The sequence below is a fragment of the Oratosquilla oratoria genome, chromosome 1 (assembly GCF_046742065.1).
Source record: "Oratosquilla oratoria isolate Oo_2021 chromosome 1, ASM4674206v1, whole genome shotgun sequence".
NCBI classification, from domain to species: Eukaryota; Metazoa; Arthropoda; class Malacostraca; order Stomatopoda; family Squillidae; genus Oratosquilla; species Oratosquilla oratoria.
The window spans coordinates 111,395,261-111,405,510 of record NC_134777.1 but is presented as its reverse complement, the minus strand read 5'-3'; positions in this window follow the sequence as shown (position 1 = coordinate 111,405,510).

Below are 10,250 nucleotides of genomic sequence, written 5' to 3'. Positions count from 1 at the left end.
CGGCGACACCTCAGACCCTTGGCTGTATCAACATTTCTCCGCCGTGCAGGACCGTAATCCCCAGCACGGCAACATCACGGCACCCGCTCCACCTTGGACACTTCAATACGGCGACGTCCCGAAACACCGACTCCTTTGGACAACAACAGTCGATTCTACTCAGCTGAGGGAAGGACGCGACACATACCATGTATTCTGATCGATCGAGACCTCAATTGTCCTCAGTTCGCCCACGTTTTGAAAAAAGCTACACCATCTGTTAAAAAGAAAAAAGAAAAAAGACGTGAGGTCGTTTTCCGTGTTGAAGGGGCTGATACATCCTAGGCTTCTCATCTTATGCAAAAGAATCTTCAGAAGTGCCGTAAGGAGATGATGAAGCCCTAGGAGACACATCTCCATAGCCCCCCCCCCCGCCAACTACCACACCCACCTCCTCCCCCTACCCCCACCTCCTCCCCCTTCCCCCACTACTCATTCCTTCTTCACTCGACCAACGCAGATTTGAAGAGGGTGAAGATGAGAATCAGGTTCCTTATAAGGATACACACACACTGACACATGCACAAGCACCTGTGGTTGGAGTTCCCGGCTGCCACTACGGCGGTCCGGGTACGAATCCCGCCCAGGGCTAAAATAATTTTGGTATTGTTGTCCTGCGAGTTGTTACTCCAACTCTCGTGGGCGGAGAGTTGGGTGTGTATGTGCGTGTAAGGTCACAACATTACCCATAGATCGGTCATATATGAGCTCTGAGCTCTCTTCCGGGAGGGAAATAGCTGTCGATCACGAGTCCAACACGTGATCCAAAACCATGGAGAATCACACAAACACACACACACGCACGCACACACACACACACACACACACACACACACACACACACACACACACACACACACACACACACACACACACACACACACACACACACACACACACACACACACACACACACACACACACACACACACACACACACACACACACACACACACACACACACACACACACACAGACTAATACAATCAAGAATTTTAACACCAATGTGTTTTTTAAGAACAGGAGTACCATTTAAAATATCCTAATCAAATATTCATCAGGTGCCAGTGAAGGTTGTGTACACTCCATCCCTTGCCCAGAACGTAGTAAATCCTGTATTGAATCCAGTCACATTAAACATTCATTTGAAGATAATATTAATTTAAGTTTGGGATTGTATAAGCTTGACAATCTTATCACAAAGAAAATTGTTGAACTTTCTACAGTCCCCGGTGGTTTACTGGTCTGTATGATGATATTATCTTGTGTGACCTTGTGTCCATAAAATCTTACCATAATATCTCATACATACATACATACATACATACATATACCAAGGCTCCTCTCCCCCCTACCAGGGGGGTAGCCAAAAAGGACAAGGCACAAAAACACTCCCACCCATTTCATCCCCGAAAACACTCCACACCCCTCCACCCTCCCTCCCATCTCAGCACCTCCCAGATGACGGGTCATCCCTGCACCCCGTCTCATAGAAGGGGCTTTTTTGACTTGTGTAAAGAAGTATGTTGTGTGACCTTTTCATGTTCCTTTACTATGTCTTTATCTATTTAGCATACATTTTGCTGTACTTTCACCGTCATGGATATTTTCGTATTGGATATTTATAGCTAATATCCCTTCTTCGTATTCCTTATAAGTATGTTTCTCATTCCTTCCAGTATTACTCACATTCTGTTTGTATTTGTGTCCATGGCTACCAGTCCTTACTTGCTCACTCAAAACTTGTTATATTTGTTCACTTGTAGGCAGAATTCCCTGTTCTTCGAGTTCTTATCAGTTGATTCATAAACACGTACAATCGCCATATTTTCTTTCATTTTCACATAAAATTCTTGATCTTACGAGTTTTGAATCGTATCTTTTTTTCACATCTCGTCCAACACCACTTGCTCTAGAACCTCCTTTCCATTTCTGGGCTGTGTCCAGTTACCTTAACCCTTCTTCCACGTCCCCTTTAACTGAATAGAAATCAACAGGAATCAGAATGAAATATGTTCCGTTAACCAGAGGAGGTGGTTACCTTAGTAAAGGGATGGAAGGAAATGCCCATATATAATGTCACCATTGTTGTTGACCACTACTTCGTCATTTTTCTCTTTTTAAGAAATAATAGTGCTAACAATAAATGCATAAATAAATCAATCAATAAATCTCTATAGTCCGGTAACGATGTTATAATGATTAACATAACTCTCTCACTTCATTACATACCACCAGAACATTGTATTACATAATGATTGATAGCTCGTACATCTTCGATGGCACACAGACCGGTCAAGTGGTCTTTAACACTTCATGAATACAAATAGATGGTCAACGGGGCTCATGTTTGCGACAGATGTTTTTGCGCGGCTGTGAGTAATTTATCATTAGTACATGGCTATGAGGGAATGGATCTCAGTAATAAATATTGTTATTGCCTTTATTTTTTATTTGGGTTTTCCTCTCCAGTGATTTATTCACTTATCAGTCCTGGTGGAAACGGCTTCCTCGGTTGTACTTCTTGATGTGGTTTTGCTTTGGCTATTCTCGCTTGTTATTATCCTTGTTTGTATCCCCGCGGCTCTCGTTTAATCATTGGAAAGATAATACATTAACAAAGGGATAAATAGAAAATTGGTTAGTGGCAGGAGGAATGAAAGAAGTACCACCATGCACGGAGACAAAGGATTACAAAGGCGGAGCATGCCGACAGCAGACCTTTTGGTCCATAACTAGGTCGGATTCGAAAAAATATAATAAAGTTAAAAAATCAAGTCAAATCAATATAAAAAAATAAAATTTTTAATAATATAGATAATAATAAATAAAATAGATAAATGCATAGGTACTCTTATTTCAATATCTCCAGAAATATTTTGAATATATTTAGAAAATAATGGTGTGAGTATTTGCCTCTTTTTCAGTTAAGGGTGTAGGGAATTGATCTTCTATCCAACAGTGTAGTGTTTAGTTCATTACCTTCGACCCCATAACGTGGTCTACAAATTTTGGTACAGGTATGTTTGCAGGGAACTGAATACCATACACGTATAATCGTTTATGGTCACACACAGTCACATAAAAAATCATCAGTGTTGCACACGCACATACACACACGCACAGCCTTCTCACACATACGACCGCACACACACAAAAAACACGCACACACACACACACACACACACACACACACACACACACACACACACACACACACACACACACACACACACACACACACACACACACACACACACACACACACACACACACACACACAAAAACGCAAACACACACGCACACAAGCACACACACAAACATACGTACACACAAAAACACACGTATGCACACAGAAGCATACACAAACACACGCAAACATACACACACCCGCGAATACACATAAACGCGTGCATACGAATACGTATAGGATTACACAATCTAAAACGTGTACACTCACAGTCAAAAAGAAGGATAAACACACGTGTTTACTTGTGTAAATACAGATGAACATTTGTAAAGAGGATTTGGCAAACTTGCGTGTAGTGCAAAGTGTAGGTGCAAGCGCATTCAAGCACACTTGTGCCCCTAAGTGGATTATATGCTTGAACCAACCAGTGCTTGTGCCTAAGTGTCCAGATGAACGGGTCCCTTTTTTGCTTGTTTTGTCAAAGCAGGGGAAAGCTTGCATAAGTATTAGTTCTTTGCATACATTCCGAAACTAACATTCTATAATATTAATACATGCATTTTTTTCACTTACACTAGTATAGTTCTTTGTGTACATTCCGAAACTAACATTTTATAATATTAATACATGCATTTTTTCACTTACACTAGTATAGTTCTTTGTGTACATTCCGGAACTAACATTTTATAATATTGATGCATGTATTTTTTTCTCTCATATTTATGGACTTTGCTTTATTCTTTGTCTTTTTAACTCTTGGCTCTTTTCTTGTCCATCTTGAATATTTTAAGTACGAACACATTTCTAATATTAATTTTGTTTTTGAAATACGAGGTTTTGAACGGAAACCAGATAGCGCTAGCCTCCATCCATCAAAAGTGACAAAATTTTCACACTGAATGAGAATCCGACAAGAAATAATGGTCTCAAACTGCCAGGAAATAATTTTGATTTGGATGTGAGTAGAAATAACTTCGCCAACCGGGTAGTTAGTGAGTGGAATAAATTTTCTGCAGAGGCAGTGCAATGTAGTGCAGTTCGAAGCTTTAAGATTCGTTTAGATAAACACCTAAGCAAGATGACTGCCATTTGTTTTATATTACTTGTTTATTTGTTTGTTATCATTTGTCTGTTTATCAATATTTGCTGATTTTTATTTATTATTATTTATCTGTCTATTTATTTTTATTTACTATTTACCCTGTTTGTTTATTATCTAACTATACCCCTTTGTAATCCTTTGTAATCCACAACTTTCACTCTATCCTAAGCGGTTGAACAGCATTGGCAAGCAGCAGTTACCAGTAGCTGTTGGTATCAAGTATACTGTCTCGAGATGAGTTCCAAGCACAATGTCCCACAACAAACTTTAGCTGTGAATCTGGAGGAAGATGAAGAAGATACTTAGATAGATGGAGTTGAATTTGTAGACGGAGGTAATCGTTGCTATACAGTACATTCTTTCTAGCTGTTATCAGATGACTTTATTCATGTAAGGAAAACCCATGCTTCGTTTAAGGGTTGTTGTCTATCTCAGTTAACATAACATAAGAATGAAGGAGACTGCAAGAAGCCATAAGGCCTACACTAGGGAGTTCCATGTCCATTACCACCTGCCATCCCCATCCATAAAGTTGTCTAACCTTTTCTTAAAACAACCGGTAGTTTCAGCGCTCACTACGTGGTTACTAAGTCTATTCTATTCATTGACCAATCTATTGTTAAATAAAATCTTGCCTATTTCCTTCTTAAATCTGAAATTGTCCAATTTAAATCCATTTATATGATTCCTGTCCTGTTGTCTTAATATGATGACCTTGCTTACATCATCCTTGTGCCTTTGATCCTTTTGTTAACTCATAGACAAGGATAATTCAGCGGAGTTCCCTTCTCTCCTAGTCCTTAAATGTGAATGAAATATATAACATATATTTCAAATCAATTGATTCTCAAATAACGCGTGACAGAAATACCAAGTACGGAACAAAGTAAAGATAAAGAAATAACACACTTGGACAACATTCATTTGTTAATTAATCCAGAAAACGAAAACAAATCTTACATTTTATTTCGTCTCGTTCCGAAGATAATGCAGACAATGGCAAAGGGAACCAACCACGTCTCTACAGACGGGGTGCCACGGTTATGAATAAGAAGTCTGGCAACAGAAAGCATAGAATAAGAACAACCCGGAACATAAGAGGTTAATCGAGATTATCTGTGCTTCCTTTACTACTAAGGAGGAGCCAGAGAGTTGAATAAAATCGCCTGGCACCAAACAAAATAAAGGAGGAAAGTGCCACGCAGAAAGTAAGGGGTAAAGTGCAGGAAATCGTTAAGCCTTGCACACTGAGCATCGCATACTAAGCGTTGCATACTAAACGTGTGTAAAGAGAATTTCCTTCTTCAGTTTTATTGGAGCGAGAGCAATTTAAGTCTTGACGCTTGGTGATGAACTGAGCCTCCTAGAGGTGGCTGCGAGTTTCCGCTTTAAGGTAATCCATGAAGGTTCCCCTCAACTGAATAAAATGATCTGGCGGAGGACATTAGGGTGAGACCAGATGAAGTCTTTCTGTTTAAAGATTACACTAGGTCCCAGGTTGAATGTTGCCTAATTACATTTCTATATATCTATACCAAAGGCTCCTTCCTCCTTTTAAGGGGGGTAGCCAGAGGCACGCATCCACTCCTACCCATTCCCTTCCCATCCACCACCCTTTCCCACATCTCATATTAGCTCCTCGTGGATGAAAGGTCATCCCTGACTCCTGTCCACTACCCGAGTTGAAAGCAATGTAGGAAGACAAAGCACCAAACAACACCAAACAAGAATATAGCGACGATTGTAGGCATTTCTATGCCGGTATTGGGCATTCTTGTGATATTTTTTAAACTCTTGAGTGATAAAATATTACCATCAAATGAATAAAATTGGCTGGTGGCTACTAGAATAATTACTAAAGGAAAACGTGGTTAAATGATTTGATAATAATTTTCTAAACGCGTTACATTTCGGTCGACCTGAGCCTGTCATTGGCTCAGATCCATCTTGCTCCTTCTTACACAAGATTTCCCCAATTATATTCTGAATCCAGAGCTCCCCTGAACCGATGGTTAATTCTGTGTCCTTGCTACATCTCGGATAGAACTCCCCTGTCCTAATAGGGACATTTGATATCTCAACCCCCCCACCTCCCCGCCATTATCTACTACGTAGCCTTAGATGTCTTCGTTATCTCTCTCATTTATTTTTTTTCTTCTCCTACGCGGAATATTTGTTTTCTTATTTTCACTGTACTGCATTCTCCTTTGCTTTTGAAAGCTTATGTCAAGACATTTCCCAGGAATTCTGCATATGAATGTGTTGTTCTTGTTTTCATATGAGGAAAGACGCCGTGTTTGTGTCGTTGTGTATTCTAATTAATTATCATTCGTAAAATTTTCCAAATATATATTGTTCTCTTTTTACACTGCATGACACGTTCTAAGGTTATATGTCGGTAATAATACAAAAATTATGATTAGTGATTTGTCTGATTCATTACTTCTTCAATTTCATAAATATACTTTATTACTATGTATATATATATATATATATATATATATATATGTATATATACACATATATATATATACATATATATACATACATACATACATATATACATATATATATATATACATATATATATATATATATATATATATATATATATATGTGTGTGTGTGTGTGTGTGTGTGTGTGTGTGTGTGTGTGTGTGTGTGTGTACGAATATATAGTGATAAATTCTGGCAGGGTCAGAGAAGTGATTAAGGGAGTTAGTGACTGAGTTTGGGAGAAAGTTGAAGGTAAATGTGGGTAAAAGTAAAGTGATGAGAAGTACAAAGAGAGAAGATGGCAGCGAGTAAGGAATAAATCTTAAAGGAGAGAGGCTGGAGGATGTGGATGGCTCTAGATATCTAGGTTCGCATGTGGCAGGAAAGGGAGTAGTGGCGGTGGAAATAAAGTGTAGACTGAGAGAAGCAAGTAACTGCCTTGAGGGATTAAAAGTTTCATGAGGAATAGGCATTTGGGAGTGGATGCAAAGAGGAGACTATATGAAGGGATGATTGCGTTGACGACATTCTATGGGGCAGAGACAGATGTAAGAAAGGCAGAGAGGAAAATTTTAAATGTATTTGAGATGAAATCCCTGAGAATTATGGTTGGGGTTACAATGTTGGATATAGTGGGAAACGAAGAGGTGCAGAGGAAAGTGAGAGTGGAGAGGGAAATGACAGATAGGGCTGATGAAAGAGTATTGAGGTGATTTGGAAACTGAAAAAATTACTGAAGAAAGATTAGGCGTGAAAGGTAGAGGGGGATGGAGGTCATAAGTAAATGACACTGTCCTGCAAAAACTTACATTTTCCAAATTTCGCTTTCAACCCTGTTTCTACCCGAATTGAATATATTGATGACATTGTGATTTCACCTCCTCGGGACTCTCATTTAAAATCTTAATGGTTCTTGGATAGACTTGAAAATATCCCATTTGTGTACTTTTTCTTAAGACTATGGCTTTATTCAAAGTACTAATCACTAATTTTTCTACCTTGTTCTTGTGTGCCTTATAAATCCCAGTATCCAATTTCAAACCTTTTAGCCTAATTGATTCTGGAATGGTTAAAATTTCGGAGTCTACATTGACTCCTTTCAACTGCACTTCTACTCTGTTAATTGCTCTTGTGTGCAATAATGTCGATTTTATTACGCCATCTTCCACATTAGCAAAGCTTCATTTGGAGTTGATGGATTCTGATTGATTTCTGGGCTTCTTGAACACTTGAGTTGTGTTCAAAATATGTGCTTTATTTCTTTTTGTATTATCTGTTCTTGAATAAACCGCTGTGCCCCACTACCAACCAATCTAGCATTGTTATCTTCCCTATCTATCTCAATAGGTTCTCTTATCACAGATACTGGTTCTAAGTCTGGTTGATTTGAAAATGGGATAAAGTGGGATTTCACTAAGATCCATAACTCAGTCGGACGTATGACCATACCCTCTTTTCTCATGGTTTCAAATCCTATCAATAAATCTCCTGGGAAAACAAATGCTTCTACAACTATCACCGGAATATGCAAGTGCTCATTTCTATACAAAATAACATCTAACTCAGTCTTACCTAATGTTTCTAATTAACTTCCTTTTCCTCCTTGCAATGAGTAATGGATTGGTTCCAAGATTTTCACTCCCAGTTTCAATTGGTCTAAAAATTTGCTAGTTATAACATTTACTACTGATCCTGTGTCGATAAATATTTGAATAGGTCTATTGAATGCCCTACCCACAATGATGGGTACTACAGAAGTCCTTCCAATTAATATAGTCAATTTGAAATTGTCTTTGTAGTTGGTGTTTTCTCTCTCTTCACTTGTCATTACACTATAATGTCTATTTATTGCTCTGGGGTTAGCTCAATAGTGTTTTTTATATTGTGTCTGGAGGTTATCCTCTTGTTTCTGGGTAAATATAAACATTTGGCATTGTTCTAAAATTCTATGTTCTATGCCCTACTCTATTGTGATATAAACAGAAAGGTGGGTTTCTGCAATGATACTCACCATGACTCTCATATTTGCAGTTCCTACAAATAGTCTCATAAAACACTCTCGTGCTTTATGTCCCCATTTATTACAATTATGTCATTCAAGTCTAGCGTTCCTTGAAATGCTTCAAACTCTATGTTCAGATCTTCTGTTTCTGTAGTCACTCCTATAGTTCCTAATTTCTTTTTGTTGTTGCATTCCTATTATCATAACATATGGACTAATTGCTTTACTTTCTTAATAACCTTGTAAAAGATAGTTCATTGTTTCTTTAATATCCCTATGTAGCTGTTCTGTAGTCATCTTATCATTGTTGTATATCCATAGTGCAAATGCTATTAATTTAGTAACCTGAGAAAATTTTAACTTGTCACCAGATCTACTTTCTATCCAACCTGAATCCTTCAGTATAGAAATCAAGTCCTTATGCCATCTGTCTAATTTTGCTAAATATTCTGTTTGTTTAAATTGTTTTTGTTTTCTTGGTCATTCTAGCTAAAGACATGATAGGATCTTGATCACACTTTGATTTAAAGTGTTTAATGAATTATTTCTTATAATCTTCATATTTGTTTACATTATCCATTTGTTGGAAATTTATTATAAGCTTAGCCCTACCCTTCTCAGGATCTACATTTTCTTATAGTATTTATCTTTTTTTTCCATCTGATATATATATATATATATATATATATATATTTATATATATATATATATATATGTATATATATATATATATATATATATATATATATATATATATATATATTTGTCACTATTACTGTATCAATTATGTTAAGGAACCTATTTACCCCTAAGGTATTTTCTTCCCCAGAAATTTTTGAGGTATTTGCATTTAAGGTGAAAACCTAATGACGGAGAACTTCTCTGGCCATACCTTCAATTGATAATGTCATTTTGAATCGACTACTTTCTTCGTAGTCATCCTCACACGTACGGCGCACACCTCAGTAAAACATCAACCTTTTCCATGTTCACTAGCTCGTCCTTGTAGTCATGGTCCTGTATTGTTGCTTGTAGTTCCTTCGATGAATTCTGTGTTGAACCAGTCTCTTCTCGTAAGCACATATCTTGCACTAAATTCTTTAGGTGTAATCTTCTTTAGTACCGTCGGGTTTCTTTCCTAGCTGCCGCCAATTTTCCTCCACCATTTTCCGCTGTCATCCACCTTTGCCCCTCTCATCACTTTCTTTACTTTCTCCTCTTATTTTTACTTTGCTATTACGTCTTTGTTTCACATATTTTAGTCAGTAGGTCCTGTTGCCTCCAATCCTTCCACTTTGTCAAGTTTTAGACTGTTAGTTATGATCTTCTGTCCAGGTGAATGAAACTGTAGTTTTTTTCTTTCTTCCTTTAATTCTTATACAGCATGCTTCTCTGAAGTACACTTAAGGGATTCTCCCCCGT